Below are 17,944 nucleotides of genomic sequence, written 5' to 3' on the forward strand. Positions count from 1 at the left end.
AACCATAATATGTGGTTTGATTTTATTGGTTGTGTTAGAGAGCCAAGTATCCTCGTTTAATAGAGTATTTACCATCTTTAGCTGGAACCCAAAAGAGGAAATCTGGATGATTAGACATAAAGACATTCCTTTCAACTAGTACTTGTTTGAAAGAAGCAGCCTGATTATGGGATATAGGAAGAGTTGAGGGGTCTTGCCAAATGACTAGCCATGTGAACCTATGAATAGTTGAGACATAAGTAGAAAAGGATGTCCCCCAAGTTTGAATCACTATGTTTGAAAAATCCTTTAGAGAATCAATAGCGGTAGGGCGGGGGGGCACCCATTCCATGGATCAAACCAAAAATTGACACTATGCCCATTGTTCACTTGCCATGATATGAATGAAGTAATAACTTCTCGAGAAGCCATCATGAAATCCTAAATGACAGACCCCTATGGTGGGTCTAGCACAGTAAGAACTCTGGAAGGTTCTAACTTATCTAAATATTTCTCTTGTAAAAGGTGACACTATTTGGCAGAGGATTTTTTATACATTTGCCAAACAAATTTAGCACCAAAAGCCCTATTCCTACTGGTGATGTTCGAAAGTCCGACACCTTCTATTCTATAAGAGATTTACATGACATGAATAGAAATTAGTAGTATTTTCTTCTGACCAATCATATTATCTGACCAAAAAAAGTTGTGGATTAAAGTTTCAATTTGAGAGATGATACCTTTGGGGGCTTGTAGAATGGAGAAGTAATAGTTAGGAATGGCAGAAAGAACAATTTTGATAAGCAAAATTCTACCTGAGAGGGATAACCAACAAACCTTTCAAGCACTAATTCTACTATTGATACGATCAATCATAGATTTCCAATAAGAGGGTTTGTTTAATCCCATAAAAAAGGGAACACCAAGATAAGTAGAAGGTAAAGGATCACGAGGAAAACCAAGAAGATAGATTATTCTTTGAGAAACCAATTGGGATGTATTAAAAACATAAATTTTAGATTTAGTTGCATTGATACATTGACCTGAAACTTGTGTATATAGGTCAATGGCTTTCTTCATATTTTGTGCTTCTTTATATGTAGATAATCCAAAAAGTAAAGTATCGTCAGCAAAAAGAGAATGAGTTATGGACAAAGATGTACCCACAATATTGATACCTTTCCACAACATTTTTTGATTTAGTATTAGAATAAATATAAAAATAATAATTACTTGTGATAAAAAACCCCACTCAATTGTCATAACTTAGCAGCTCAATCATATGAGGCCTGGCCACCATTGTTGTTGATATTTAGAACCAACGGGAAAATGCACCTGTAATAAGTCCAAATGTTTGTTTTTCCAACCATGCTTTGAAGTCTGATGATTTCTCTGCAACGCCTAGAGTCAATCTCGAAAAGGGAAACTAGCATGTGGCAACTAAAGCTTTAGTTTTTTGAATTGTATCTAACTGTGTTCAACAGATTTTAAAATCAATACTATTCAATTTGAGTGGGAGAGTCTTTTCAAACTCATATGACATCTATCAAATCCTTGTCCTTTAACATTGGCCAAATTAAGGTGAATTAAATGGAATGTCATGGGAAACTTCATATCTCTCTGATGAGAGATGATCATGCTCTGTTTTGTTTGCAGTGACGGTTTGTTGAAGAGGCATCTGAAACCTCCATATGTATCTAAATGGCTGAAGGATTATTTAGATTTGGAACAGTAATAGAAGCATTAAAAAAATGCTTTTTGCCTTGTACGCATAAGGACTATAAAAGAATAGACATAGACAGCATACGAACCCATTGAAGGCATTGGGTAAGAAGTGCAAAAGACCAAAATGGCTCGTGTGTAAAAGATGAATGACATACCATATGACAAATTTTGTCTTTTTAATGTAGTGGTCGCGGGCTGATCATCCTCTCCACTTATGACAAAACAAGGGCTTTGTGATAGAGCATCTACGGCCATACCGTGGATTCCACGAAGAAATCTGTGAGATGCTATGATTTTTAAATTTTTAGAGATAATGAATCTGTTGAAAAGGTATTTGGAGTCTTCAAAAGTAAAGAGTGGAAATATAGATACGGCATGAGATACTTCATCTCAAAAAATGAAATGCAACAATTGTGCAGATATAAGAATGAGTTCGCTGAAAAGTTTTAGGACTTTGAAGCAAATATCTGGCAACAATACACACACAATCTCAATGCACGCGAAATGTTCGATAAAATGCCTGAAAAAGATTTGGCCTCGGGCATGCTGCAATTTTAGAGATTGAATATAAATAAAGAACAAGTGTTTGGTAAATGGAAATATGTCTTCAAGCATAACATGAAGCACAAATATGAGTCAACCGTTTGGTAGTATAATGTATCTGTTTGATAGTATAATGTATAATGTATTACATTGTTAATTTTTGTATTACATTGTTTAGGGAAAATAGTTAGAGATGAAGTTGTGCGCAGTTAAACTATTTAATTTTCTGTAGTTTCCACTACTTTATAAATACCTATCAAATGTAATATCAACACAACATTGAAATAAAAAAATATTTTATATATTTTCTACAACACTCCTTCACAAAATATCGAGCAAATGTGTGCAGTCTCACAGTGTCACGATTGCATGCCAATAAAAAGTGGGGGTTTTCAATCGGATGTTGAAATCACAGAGACCATGCATATAAGGGCTTTGAAAAGAAGTACAATTCATGAAGATATATATTTTAAATGGAAGTGCATGATAGGACAAGGAAAGTGAATGGCTTGGCAGATACAGTCTCTTGAAATTGCGGGTGTGTTATGATGTGCAAGACATTCGAGGGCTGTTCAAAATTTGACTTCAATGAGCTGCTGGTAGACTCCCAATACAAATACTGAAATGGTAATGAAATATGGGTATCCATCACAATATGTTGTAGTTGCAAGAACCACAAAATGTATGCATGCAGACTGTTAATTCAGTGGGCTCTCAGCTGTTCAACAAAATTCTTCAGAGAAATGTGTTAACTATGGAAGCATGGAACACAGGACTTGTTGAGTGTTGGAATGTGTAATTTCCCCCTTCAAAGAAATGTAAAATCATAATAAAGGATTTTAGAAATTCTTGGATTGACGAATAGGTTAGGTAAAGTTGTAGAAGTCATTTATGTTTAGATAGTTCTAGAAAAGTCTATTTGTCTTACGTCGATTAATTTAGATGTTTCTAGAAATAATCAAAGACCTCTATAAAATAGAGTCGTCTTTTAATGTTACTGATATGGACAAAATGTAATTGATATTAGCAATGTAATTAATATGGGAAAGTTAATGAAATATATTAGTGTTGTGGCATTTTGAGTATTTTTCCATTTTAGTGTATTTTGTCCATCCACCTTTCACAAGGTGTATTAGGCACTTTGAGTATTTTTATATTTTAGTTTATTTTGTCCATTCACCTTTTACAAGGTGTATTAGTGATGTCTTGTGTTTCTACAAGTGGTATCAAAGCCAGGTTAAGAAAATCCTATCACCATTTGTGACAAACAAATCAAAGTCAAGTTAATTGGGAGAATCTTGTCACCATTTTTGACAAAAGCAGCTAATCAAGGGATAGCTAAAGAAGAAGGAATTTGTTCTTCACCATTTGTGACAACAAAGAGATTTATTATTTTTCCGAGCAAGGTTATTTACAGAACCTTGTCACCATTTGTGACACATGAAGCTATCAAGGGGTAGCTGAAAGAAGATATGAATTTGATCAAGGTTATTAGTGAATCCTGTGACTGGCATTTGTGACAGATGAGGCAAGATTATTAGTGGATCTTGTGAAAAGAGGAAATCATTGGTAAAAGATTCAACCAATTGCTAACAAAATGTTTGTAGAAATTAAAGGCCGTAGCCTTGGAAGACAAAAGGAGTCACACACCTTGGTAGATGAGGCAAACAGCAGTCATGTATTCACGAAGGCATTAATAGATATGAAGATTACTGATAGATTTGTATGCAACAAAACTTGAGGTTGAAATTAGGGGGGAGTGTTGGAATGTGTAATTTCCCTCTCAAAAGAAATGTAAAATCATAATAGAGGATTATAGAAATTCTTGGATTTACGAATAGGGTTAGGTAAAGTTCTAGAAGTCATTTATCTTTAGATAGTTCTAGAAAAGTTTATTTGTCCTATGTTGGTTAATTTAGATGTTTATAGAAATAATCAAAGACCTTTATAAATAAAGGCATTTTGTAATGTTATTGATATGGGAAAGTTAATGAAATATATTAGTGCTGCAGCACTTTGAGTATTTTCCCATTTTAGTTTATTTTGTCCATCCACCTTTCACAAGGTGTATCAGAGTTGTCGTGAGTTTCTACATTGAGCAAAAATATTAAGTCAAACTGCCTATGTATGGAAATAAATATCTTCATGGACCTCCAAGATAATCTTGGATGGTAAACTAGACACTTGCTAGAGCATAGCACATGTCAATTTTGCCAGATGATGTGGTTGTAAGTGACATGTAGATATTCATGCGAAATGCGAACAAAGACACGACATTATAAACGTTTGACACAATGACTCAAGCATATGTCGTTGAAGATGTCTACTATGTATATATGAAATATGAAAGAGGTCTGAATCCGACACGCACGCAGAATCAATTTGTTGAAGGGGTTACATTGCTGTCAGTGCTACACATGTCAGCAATATGAATTTTGAAGATACAAAAATTAAAAACTGTCTGGTTAATTTCACATTCTTTGTTTTGTTCCATATAAAGATTGCGAAATCACAAATGATGCAGAGATTGATAAAAATGGAATTCCCTGTGGGGTATTCATCAAATTATAATATAACATTGGGAAGTATTTCATATTACAGCCAGACTTCTATAGAACCTATAAATTGATACTGAAGTAGTAACAATGAAAATGGAAATGCTTGATGAGATTACTCAAAACAGGGTTGTCTTATGGATAAAAAGTAAAAGTAGTCTTAATTGAATATTTCAAAAGGCAATGAAGACAAAGTTCAGGAAATGGATTTTGAAAATATATGCATGAAATAAAGATTGTAGACAATGTCTATGAATTATTTGACAGAATGATTAGAATGTGAAACACTAATTTGGGGATTTTTCAGGAGTTGTAGTTTCTGCTGCCCTCATATACAACGTTTGCTAAGAGGAATCATAAACAGAGGATGCATCAAGAATTCACATGGGGCAATGATTATGAGATTCGTGGAGCTAATCTTTGGGTTTAAACTTTTCACTTCAATTTCTCTGACTAATCCTTCTATCTATTCCTTATATCTCTTTTGCAATGCAGATTGGAGTTGTAGTACATGTTTTTTTTCCTCTTTCTCCTAAGGTGGAAATATGAGGTAGCAGAGGAATTTGGATTCCTCAAGGACACACGGATTCCGTCCTGCCTTTAGGAATTTCCTCTAGGTCTTTCTCAATCATCTCTCTTTATCATTTTATAAACTTTCCGAACTGCTTGCTCTTTTCCTTTGCAATTTTTCCCTCACTATGCCTTCATTTTTGTCCCTAACAAGGTGGTGGAAATCAGGGAGTGGAGAGGAATTTCTCTCATTCATATCTCAAACACTTCAAATCTGCCCAGCCACCATTCCGCCTCAAACTCGCAGCCTTTATGTCAAAATGAACTTGTTTCACCTTCATGATGCTTTTTCTAAGCCAAGCTTGAGGGCAGAAATTTGAGGTTTGAGAGGAATTTTGATTCCTGTAGAGCTAGCACAATCTGTCACGCTCAGAAGAGTTTTCCTCTTGGACATACATTTTCCCCACTTCATCTTGAATCTGATTTTCATTTTCCCCCTGATGTTTTGACCTCAAACAGTGCCTTTTTCCTCACTTGGTGACCTTGACAACTTGTCCACAAGTGGATTGAAAGGGAGGGGAGGAATTTGAACAACATTAGGAAGGCAGAAATCAAGCTTGTCATAGGAATTTGGATTCTTCTAGGGCAGGCAGAATCTGCCATGCCCAGAGGAATTTCCTCTAAACACAACTTCACTTCAAAAACCAGTATTTTTGCATCTTCCACTTATCCTCGCCAACTTGGACTTGGAACCTGCTTTTGCAAGGAGTGGGATTTTGGAGTGTTAGAGAAATTTGGATTCCTCTTGGTTGACGGAACTGCCGCGCCTAGAGGAATTTCTCTCCTTGCAACCTATTGTCTACACTTAGTCATTTTTTCAATTTGGAGGGTGGGAGGATTTATATAAAATATAATATTTAAGTTATATTGAAAATAAATACTATCAAGATGCTTGAGACAGGTTTCATCCTCATATGATTTATAATAAGATTCTAGACTTTGGTAGTTTTCACAAAATTTCAAACTTAGCCAAATTTCAAGATTCAACACACCTTCAACAACGTTATGACAACCTCTACTAACTTTCTAAGGTCAAAATGAAGTTGGAACACGGATTTTCAAAACATTCTAACTCACGTAATAAAAAATCCTTCAATTTTCAACTCCAAATCCCCAACAGACTTTTCCTAACTCCACTCATGTCCCTGGCATGCTTCACTACCCTAGCAGGCCAAAATTGTCTGGAGACTTGAAAATTGTTACCAAGACCATTTAAGACCACTTATCCTATTGTTAAAGAAAAAAAGAGGGGGTCCTCATTTGCAATGAGATGATGGTGTGAAAATGTTACAACTAGTAGTTATCATTTTTCTTATTGATAAATTCCGCCTTTCATTATGGCTTCTACTCTACCCTTAATGCATATCAGTAAGCTACATCAATCATGGATTCAACAATGTGAGCTCATCCTAAAGTTGAAACTTAAATTCAATCACTTACCAAGTAACGACTTGTTCACTCTCTTGCGTATTTGTTTGAATTTTAAGCCTCGTGAAATGTTCAGTATCAGCCTCTACTAGCTGATCCTTCTGTTTCAAATTTTGAAATTCTTTAAACATATTTTTGTTGATAATTTGAGGGTAACACCGAACTCTCAAATGATTTAGCATCTTATGCTAAAGCCTCATCTTGTCTTTTCCTTTTCTTCTTCTCAAAATTTGCGCATTCTCTCGCTGCAAGGCTGCATGCTACTTCAACTTGGAAGTAGTAATATTCACTCTTTTCATATCATCCTCATCAATATCCCCATTTCAAAGAACTCTAATTCTTGGATGCAATCTAAAAATGCATTTGGGTTGAGCTCACCTTTAGATTGCAAAATATCAACCTTAATCTTAAATCTTTGGCATTTTAATGCTTCAATAGGCCTCTTAGTCGGGTCTAAGACACTACCAACATTCCAAAAGGACAACATTCCTCCCCATTTCGCACGGACTTCCCTTTGGCCTTATTAACTTATTTGATACCAAAAGTTGGTGCATAGAATACCTCTACTCTCCACTCACCTTGTCTCGTGATCAAACTAAAATAATTTTTATTCATAAAACCAGTAAACACCCTGCATTCTGAAAGAAAAATGATCAGATATGTTTTTCCCATTACAAGACTAATAATCTTAACTACTATAGAAAATAGCTCAAATTTGCAGAACCAGAAATTACAGTAATAACATAGTTCATTTTTCTTGGTCGGAAGCGTTCCCAGCCATGAGGATGGTTGGGCATCCCCAAACGGCTAGGAGATATTTCAACAATTTTTGGCCAATTCTAAGTAGCGTGGATGATAGAGAGATATCCCCTTGACATCCCTCTACCATCACCAATATGGCTAGGGGATGGGGAAATCTACCTCTAGGGCAAGGGACGCATCCTTGTGTATCTTCGCACTTTCCCTCTACCAATCAACTTCAAAACTTTCCTTGTCTCTAGATATTAAGATTCTTCTCAAGAATAAGTTCTCTTTCAGCTAACTTCAAATTTTTTTTCAATTAAATTTAAATTCTTCTTGGCCTAACATCAAAGATAATGTATAGCTTTCTAGGCTTGATCACAAATAAAATGCTTGGAGGGCTTTCACTCCTACAGAAATTCCCTCTTCCTTTATTTTGGTGGTGTGATATCATAAATTGCACCCCACGTGATCCTTCATCATATAATGCCTACTCTTTAGCCGAAATCAAATTTCCACCTAAGCTATCATGTCATCCAACTTGCCTTCATCTCCTTTTCTCTAGAACCTTGACCGTGTGGATTGTTTGATTTAGGACACATGCATGTCAAAGAGATGTCCACGCAACACACTTGTCTCACAGATTTACAAACTGAAGGTGGTCGTTGGTACATTGCACCTACTATTTTTGGCAGTGTAACTCCTCCTTTGGTAGGCAATTGACACCAAAATTCCACCTAGCTTGTTTAAACATTTTTTTTGCACCATTTCCGTGCTCTTGAATGCTCTTAGTCATCCAAATCTCTCCTGGGTCATTCAAACATCTCTTGAGCTATCTCTAACTTTTTTGCCATTTGAACAACTCTCACAGCCTCCTTGCAGCAAATTGGTCACCTCACATTGTTGCTGCACCACCTTCCATCATACGCAAGCTTGTTCTTGCCTTCAACTCACCAAGCTCTGACTTTTTGGCTTTGAACGAAGTTATGTCATGTCTATTTACTCTTCTTCGATTAGAGCATATGTCAATATCTTGAAATTTTTCTTTCTTTATCCATTATCGTTCATCGTTATTAGAATATTGGTTATCGTATCTATCTCGTTGTCCATGGGGTGGAAACGCCAAAACAAGGGTCTAAGTTTCACAAGCTGCTTGAACAAACAATCCAACACTTTTCTTGTTGATGTGTGTAAGTTCAAGGAACAAAATGTTGTAGCTTCTTCGGATTCTTCTACCTATGGATTGTGAGATCTCTTACCCACTCCTCTCTTTAGAATAGTTGCTTTTACCTCATAATCTGCTTTTTGTTATTTACATTCATTGCATTTTTAGTTGTGTAACTATTGATGTTGTACTTTCTAGTTTTGGTCTTTGTACACTATCCATACAAAGCACATGCACAATGCTGGCATTCTAACTGGATCTTTGTTGTATCCTAGACTCGTGCAAACATCAGGCCAATGAGGTAACAAAGCCCGCTAGTTGGTCTTTCATTTCCAATAAACTAACATTTTTATCTTTCAAAAGTGTAGAGTTTTCAAATATTTTGCATTCACATCAAGCTTAATCTTGATTTCTTAGCTCAGCAAAGTGCTAGTAAAGTGAGGAGGCATTGTGCTGATAAGCCTCTTAGGATTTCATAACTCTCGAGGGTGGTGCATCCCTTATCCATAGGTACTTATCACTTTTCTCTTATTTATAAATTTTCTCATCATTCATCATAGATACTTTCGAATTTCAACAATATGAGCTCATCCCGAAGTTGGAAGTTGTAGTTCATTCACTTAAGCAGCAACTTGTCCTTGACTCTCTTGCATTTCTGTTAGAATTTGATACCTCGTGAACTATTCAGTATAAGCCTCTACCAATGATCCTTTTATTTCAAAATTTGAAAATCTTTAAACATCTATTGTTGATAATTTGAGGGCAAAACTGAGCTCTCAAATGTTTTAGCATCTTAAGCCAAAGCCTCATTTTATCTTTTCCTTGTCTTCCTCTGAACATCTGCACATTCTCTCACCACAAGACTGCATGCAACTTATGTGGCAATTTTTACTCTGTTTGGATTATTCTCATCAATATCCTACATATTAGAGTAAAACTACAGTACTTGGAACCAACCTAGAAATGCATCTGCGTTGAGCTCACATTTAAATTAAGAAATATCATATCTTTATCTTAGAACCTTGCCATTTTTTGAAGGCTTCAATAAGCTTCTCAATCCTAGAAACATTTCCATAAAGGACAGCATTCTTCCTACCCCTCCCTTCCAAATTCACACGGACTCCCCTCTGGGCCATTGTTAACTGCTTTGATACAAACACTGATGCAAACTGTATATCTAGCCTTCTATCACTTTAACCAGGAAAGACCCCATATTATGAAAATATAAGTTGTCACGGATGCTTTGTTCATCACTTAACTACAATGGAACATATCTCAGATTTTCAGAAATTACATAAATTATTATAAGGCAGCCATAATGGAACATAGCTCAGATTTTCAGAAATTACATAAATTATTCGAAGGCAGTCCGGTAGTGGACCTAATCTGTCTCTTTTCCTTCCTCTTTTAAATTTTGCTGCTGCTGCTTATGGAAGCGGCATCAGAAGAGGAAGCAGGAGCAGTAGACTCTGGTAGTAGTGATGGTTTCCTACATTTGTCAGTAACACGGTAGAGATGCATATCAATTTTTCACTAATTATGATTATGATCAATTTTCTGATTTAAAAAAATTAGAAGAACAAAACTACAAAAATAGAAGCCTCTGTTGTTAATTTTGCTAAAATAATTTATATTATTAATAGGATCAAACCTATACTGATGCGGTTGTTCTTGACAACATGAGAAAAGAAAGCTTGCCTCAAGTTTTGTCACCTCCCTAAAACTAAATGCTGCTTAATACAAACAAGGGTTTGATGGCAAGTTCTAACTTTCCAAAATTGCAATATATTTCCTCCTTTGGTAAGAGTTGTGTTATTCCAGTTGTATATAAAATTCAAGCTCATTTATTAAATTTAATCCAACAATTTGTCCAAGACAACGATGGTTTCTTACACTTTCCCTAATTTGGGGAAGCCATTCACAATTGTTTTTTTAAGGCACTGCTATGGATAGCAAAGTTTACCATATACTTTGCCATTCCCAATAGATGTAAGCATTCAATGAGAGTCATAAAAGTTGTGATCTCTAAATGAAACCCTTCACCAACAAATTTCAATAAATTCGAATGCTTTTCCAATTGGGACTTTGTCCAACATTTCTCTATAAACTACTAAAGATTTGTGTATCCTTGCTGCAGCATGAATCATCACTTTTATGGTTGACGCCCAAATGACAGTCTCAGATCCTGAATACTATAGAGCTCAATAATAAGTCCATTTCTGCGCAGCCAGAAACAATTACCATGAACAATTGTTGAAATGGTAACCGAATAGTGGAGTAGTCTTGATATTCTTTAAATGTGGTTTACTGATTTCGACAGTACTATAGCAGACCAGAAATGGGCTAAGAACCACCAATTTCTTGAAAAACTAATTTCAGAAATTTATGGACTTTGACAGTAGACGCCCTTATATCCAATCCTTTCATAAGCTGTATTGCTTGATGAGACCTCTCCTCCCTTAAATGTCTCTTCACCAGCATGATATAAGTCTTAACATCTGGAATACAACCCCTGGAAAGCATGTGATATATGAAGAGCAGCATTGAGGTTGCCATCCTTGCAGAACAAAAGGATAATACTGAAGTATAATTGTTAGGTATATGCCTCTTGCTAGTGAGCTCATTTAAATGCTGAATAGCTGCTTCTGCTCTTACCTCTGTGTGCATTGAACAGAGCATAGCCTTGCCCCTTGGCGCCTCCCTATAACGCACAGACCTAAAATTACAGCAATATCAGACTCAATGCCCTCAGCTATCATTATTTCAAGCAGATCTGTCGCACTGTCTAGATATCTCGCTCTGCATAACCCACTGATTACTGCATTAAAATCACAGTTTCTCGATCAAGAGCATTTCCGTGCATCTTCTCCAAAAGTCGAAAAGCTGCTTCCTTTCTTCCTTGCCAGCAGAACACATCAATTAGTGTAGTGAAAGTCGCAGTACTTGGGTGGACCCCACTTCCACGCATCTTCTTCAGAAGTTTAACTACCTCCACCGCTCCTCCCTGCTTGCAAAACACATTGTTTAGTAGAGCCCATTGCCTCACATCTGGGTAAAGCCCATTGTCTTGCATCTATCTCTTCCAGAGACTTACCAGCCTCCTCCTTCCTTGTCTGCTTACAGAACCCAACACTAATGTAGTGAAAATCATAGTATTTAGGTAAAGGGCGCATCCTCCAGAAGTCTAACAGTCTCCTCCCTCCTTCCTTGCTTGCAGAACCCATCGATTAGTGTATTGAAAGTCACAGAATTCGGGTAGAGCCCACTTCTTCGCATCTCCTCCAGAAGTTTAACAGCCTCCTCCATCCTTCGCTGCTTGCAGAACCCACAGATTATTCTTGTGAAAGTCACAGTATCTGGGTAAAACCCATTTCCACGCATATCCTCCAGAAGTTTAGCAGCCTCCTCCATCCTTCCTTGCTTGCAAAACCCATCAATTAGTGTACTAATGGTCACAGTATCTGAGTGGAGCCCATTTCTATCCATCTCCTCCAGCAAATTAACAGCCTCCTCCATCCTTCCTTCCTTGCAGAATCCATCAATTAGTGTATTGAAAGTCACAGTATTTGGGCAAAGCCTACTCTCACATCTCCTCCAGAACTTTAACAGCCTTCTCCATCCTTCCTTGCTTGGAGAAACTGTCGACTATTATACTGAAAGTCATGGTATTTGGATAAAGCCCACTTCCACACATCTCCTTCAGAAGTTTAATAGCCTCCTCCATCCTTCCCTGCTTACAAAACCCATTTATTACTGTACTGAAAGTCACTTCATTTGGATTAAGCCCATTTTCTAGCATCTCCTCAAGAAGTTTAACAGACTCTTCCATCCTTCCCTGCTTGCAAAGCCAATCAATTATTATACTAAAAGTCACAGTATTTGAGTGGAGATCATTTCCATCCATCTCCTCTATAAAATTAACAGCCTCCTCCATCCTTCCCTGCTTGCAGAACCCCTCGATTAGTGTATTGAAGTCGCAGTAGCTGGGTAAACCCCACTTCCACGCACCTCCTCCAGAAGTTTTAGGGCCTCCTCCATCCTTCCCTGCTTGCAGAAACCACTGATTATTGGATCCAAAGTCACAGTATTTGGGTAAAGCCCTCTTCGACGCATCTCCTCCAGATATCTAACAGCCTCCTCTACCCTTCCCTGCTTGCAGAAACCATTGATTATTGTACTGAAAGCCACTTCATTTGGATTAAACCCGCTTTCTAGCATCTCCTCCAGAAGTTGAACAGCCTCTTCCATCCTTTCCTGCTTGCAAAACCCATCAATTAGTGTACTAAAACTCACAATATTTGGGTAAAGCCCACTTCCACACATCTCTTCCAGAAGTTTAACAGCCTCCTCTATCCTCCCCTGCTTGCAGAACCCATCCATTAGTGTATTGAAAGTCACAGTATCTGGATAAACCCCACTTCCACGCATCTCCTCCAGAAGTTTAACAGCCTCCTCCATCCTTCCCTGCTTACAGAAACCATTCATTATTATACTAAAAGTCACAGTATCTGGGTAAAGCCCACTGCCACGCATCTCCTCCAGAAGTTTAATAGCCTCCTCCATCTTTCCCTGCTTACAAAAACCATTGATTATTGTAGTCAAAGTCACAGTACCCGGGTAAAGACCGCTTTCTAGCATCTCCTCCAGAAGTTTAACAGTCTCCTCCATCCTTCCTTGCTTGCAAAATCCATCAATTAGTGTACTAAAAGTCACAGTATCTAAGTAAAGCCCATTTCTGTCCATCTCCTCCAGCAACTTAACAGCCTCCTCCATCCTTCCCTGCTTGCAGAAACCATTGATTATTGTACTGAAAGTCACAGTATCTGGGTAAACCCCACTTCCACGCATCTCCTCCAGAAGTTTAACAGCTTCGTCCATCCTTCCCTGCTTGCAGAAACCATTGAGTATTATACTTAAAGTCACAGTATTTGGGTAAAGCCCACTTCGTCGCATCCCTTCCAAAAGTTTGGCAGCCTCATCCACCCAGCTCTGTTTGCAGAAGCCATTGATTATTGTAGTGAAAGTCATAATATTGGGGTTGACCCCATTTCTAAACATCTCCTCTAAAACCTTGGCAGCCTCCTCCATCTGGCCCTTGTCGCAGTATCCACGGATTAGCGTGGTGTAAATCACAATATTAGGAGTGCATTCATTTGGCTCCATTTTCTTTAATAACTTCAGGGCCTCGTTCATCCTATCGGTCTAAATAAACGCAGCCATAAGAGAATTATATGTTACTTCATTGGGGACAAAACCGAAGTTGGATACCATATGTTTCGATGAACTGAAAACAGAAGCCGGGGTACTAACCTTACAGTAGGCCTTGATCAATATACCGAAGGTTCTAACATCTGGTCGGATCCCAGCAGATGTCATTTGTGAATACAGCGGTTCCACCATCGTAAACTTGTTTTCATTCACAAGAGAATTCAGCAAAGTGTTGTAGATTTTGGTTGTGGGAGTGAATTGCGCTACCTCCATTTCGCTAAGGACTCCAAGGGCCTGGTCGACCATGTGGGCAGCAGCGTAACCCCTAATGATGTTGCAGAAGGCCTCCTCAACGTGCTCCAAATGTCCTTCACAACTCAAGCGATGAATAAGTAATCGGCAGACTGAAGTGTCGGGAACGTAACCCTTTCGGGTAATTGACCCTTTAAGGATTATGAATGCCTTCAGAGAATCCCTTTCTTTATTGAGGACATGGATAAGCTTTCTGGAGATAATGATGTTTTGATTTGGTGAAGAATATGATGGGCGCTTCAGTTTACACGTGCAGGAAGAGCAGGAGATTTTGAAGGACTTGCTGTGGAAAGAATGAGGGAGGAGATCTACATTGATTGCAGAAGCCATTGCACTGTATACTCTCTGGAGTTGAGCTATGGTTGCAGATTGCCCTCACTCCATATCCCAGCAAGATTATATACAAGATATGTGGCATATATTTCCCAAGGAAACTGAGGCTTGAAATATGCGAGCCATATTAAATGACTTTGTGATGTGGGGTCCTCTTTCACTCGAGTGGCTATCAGGAATTTCTACTGGAAGAAATAAGTACAACAAATTACTTATGTATGCAATGGGTATGGTCCAATGCATTTTAGAATAGAAAAGAATGTTTTTAAATTAATATGTTTATATATATTCGTAAAATTTATTCTTATGTTAGTATGATTTTACAAATGAATCATCTTTAATAAACAATTGACATTTTAAATTTTATATATGTAGAAGTAAATATTTATTTGAAATGAGAAAATTTGTTATAGAAAATCAATATTAGAAGTTTTTGTATAGGTTGAATGTAATATTGTTTTTTGTTTTGTTTTTTAAGTCAAATTTTTAAATTGTAATTTTTTTAAAGTAACAAGGACACAATGCATTTAGATCATGTTTATAGTAGTTTAGTTGTTTTGATTTGTGTTGCGGATAGTAGTTTTGAGTTTTGTTGAGTTTAATTGAAAGAAGTAATATTCATGTAAAGTGTTGTTTAACAATTAAAATAAATGTTACAGATTTTGTTATAGTAGGTACCAAATATTGAGGATAGATTTATTTTATGAACATTACCTTTATGTTATGAACATACTATATAAATAATTTATTCCAGATTATAAAGCAATAACATAAATTAAAACTACATACTTCGAAACCTCTATCACTTAGTTTTCGACTTTTTGGAAATATATTAGCTGACGAATTGGTTCAAAAAAGATGTTGAAAAATAAAATGTTTTTGAATTAAAAAGCAGTCAAACAAGGGGCCTAGCCCATTAAACATTAAAACTAATGAACCACCAGTAGATTACCACCAACCAAAATTACCCCTACCACTTTTAACACAAAAACATTGTTTAGAATCACAAAAAAAGAAAGTATCAACGGGCATAACAGAACTATTGCTTGTACTAGAACTAATAAAACTAAGAAAGCATAAAAAAAGAAGACACTACCGCCTTAAACTTAGCAAAGTTTGACAACCAACAGAAAAATAACAAAAGAGATTGGGAGGAAAGGGCCCTAAGGCTTCTTGTCATCCTTCCTCCTAGGAGGATTTTAGCCCAATCTTCCACAAAGAAGTCAAATAACATTCTGGAGTCCTCGTTAGTCAAATCACCCTTTTGGTCCTTTAACAGATGTAATGTGGTAGCAGCAACATGCATCACCTTGACAATGAATTTAGTCAAGAGACGCATTCTTTCCTCCAAAGCATAGATTCTCTCCCTTAGTTCATTGACAGTCATCTTCCAGACCTCCTAGGTGACCTCATGCTTGTCGCAATGGTAGTCATCCACATGCTCCTTAGAGATATCCTACACAATCGGGGGGTTAGGTATAACATCATCTTTGGAAACCCTTATAGGAAAGGAAATCATAATAAGGGAGGGCACTCTATCCATAGTATCATAAAACTGGTCCCGAGTTAAGTCCACACATCCCAACCCAATGGTAGTCGAAACATTAGTCATCTTTAATCCCATCTCCCAAGCCAGACCTTGAGAAATCGAGAACCTCCACTTCCTCCTCCTCCATGTTCTCCTCACCAAAATTTGAAGCCTTTTCTTTAATCCTTTGTTTAGGACGACCCATCTCCTCTAAATCTAAATCTTCCTCCTATGAGGCCCCCGATCTTAGCTTCCTTTTAGCATTGGATTTCAAAATCCTCCCCAACCTCCTACTACCACCTCTCCCCTCATCCTCTAATTCCTTTATCTGACTTCCCTTTTTTACCCGAGGGGGTGGGCTTCAACTCAAAAGGGGATCCACTAGGTGAAGGTTGTGGGGTATGGGCTCTAGGGCCCATGATCCTAAGGGGGACATGTTGGGGACAAGGGTTGGGGTGAGCAGGGATATCAATCTCAACAATCCTAGGGGGGGACCAAAGCAAGGTGGAATTGATAAAGTTGGAACATCAACCCTTGATGCAGAATAGTAAAATTAACTACCTTATTCATTTTTTCTTTTGTTAGTTTGTGGTAACTGATCAAGTAAGTACTGTACATACTTCATAAATTCTTTGGGGTTCAGGGCATCGCCTCGAAAAAAAATTTGGGCTACTATTCACTAATGGCTAATATTCACCAATTGGCTATTGTTTATATTCGCTAATTTATGGCTGACATGTTGTAACTAATTTTAACCCTAAAGTGGCAAAAATACTTGTATAAAAGGGCATAGGGTTAGGGATTGTTTCATAACGTGTGATGTGAAAATTGGTTCTTGTAGCAATATTGAGTTGTAACAGATTACAAATTGTAATCAGATTGTAATATTGAATTGTAATAATATTGGACTTGTTATTTGGTGGACGTAGCCTAGGGATTGGGTGAACCACGTTAAATCTTGGTGTCTTGTGTTCTTTTTTGTGTGATCTATTATTTTCTGATATTGTTTATATTTGCATGTAATTGTTATTTCTGTCTGTGGTTAAATCCTAACAAGTGGTATCAGAGCGAGGTTTTTTTTCAGTTACCATTTGTAGGAAAGTCTCACGATTGAGTGGAAGTCTCATGATAGAGTGGGAGTGATGGCAGACGAAGGTAAGCTGAGGGTTAACAAGTTTAATGGGCAAAACTTTCAGTTATCAAAGCTGCAAATGGAAGACTATCTTTATCAAAAGGATTTATGGAAGTCATTGGAAGGAAAAATCAAGAATCAAGGATCTATGACAAATGATGAATGGAATCTTTTAGATAGAAAGGCACTTGGAAGCATTTTATTATGCCTGACACCATCAATGGCATTTAATATTACAAAAGCAAAGACAATGGAAGAGTTGATGGAAACCCTAGCAAAACTGTATGAAAAGCCCTCCGCTTCAAATAAGGTATTTCTCATGAAGTGTTTATTTAATATGAAAATGGTAGAAGGTGGATCTATTGCAAATCATTTAAATGAGTTTAATACTATTACTAGTCAGTTATCTTCTATGGGTATTGATTTTGATGAAGAAATTAGGGTTCTCTTGATTTTGTGTTCTTTGCATGAAAGTTGGAATGACTTGGTAATGGTTGTGAGTAATTCTATTCCTTGATCTAATACCCTACAATATGATGATGTAATCGGTGTTATTTTGAGTGAGAAAACTCATAGGAAATCCTCAAATGGATCTATATCTAGGAGTGTTTTGAAAGCACAAAGCAGAGGCTAAATGACTGAAAGAGGAAATAATTTAGGAAATCGTGGGAAATTAAGAGGAAAGTCAAAGGGGAAGAGGTCTCAATCCAAAGGATCGAGACATT

At 37.1% G+C, this 17,944-nt stretch overlaps 1 pseudogene across 1 annotated transcript; it reads right to left on the bottom strand.

Moving 5' to 3' along the window:
• Nucleotides 1-10,527: 10,527 nt before the first annotated feature.
• On the bottom strand, nucleotides 10,528-14,647 carry LOC149538912 (uncharacterized; annotated as a pseudogene). Its single transcript, XR_016356136.1, has 3 exons — nucleotides 14,017-14,647; nucleotides 12,399-13,908; nucleotides 10,528-12,295 (listed from the first exon to the last, which is right to left on the bottom strand). The product of XR_016356136.1 is annotated as an uncharacterized LOC149538912 (transcript).
• Nucleotides 14,648-17,944: the final 3,297 nt, after the last annotated feature.

Source organism: Cupressus sempervirens, chromosome 9 (genome assembly GCF_028749045.1).
Source record: "Cupressus sempervirens isolate cs-2001-9-10 chromosome 9, ASM2874904v1, whole genome shotgun sequence".
Lineage (NCBI taxonomy): Eukaryota > Viridiplantae > Streptophyta > Pinopsida > Cupressales > Cupressaceae > Cupressus > Cupressus sempervirens.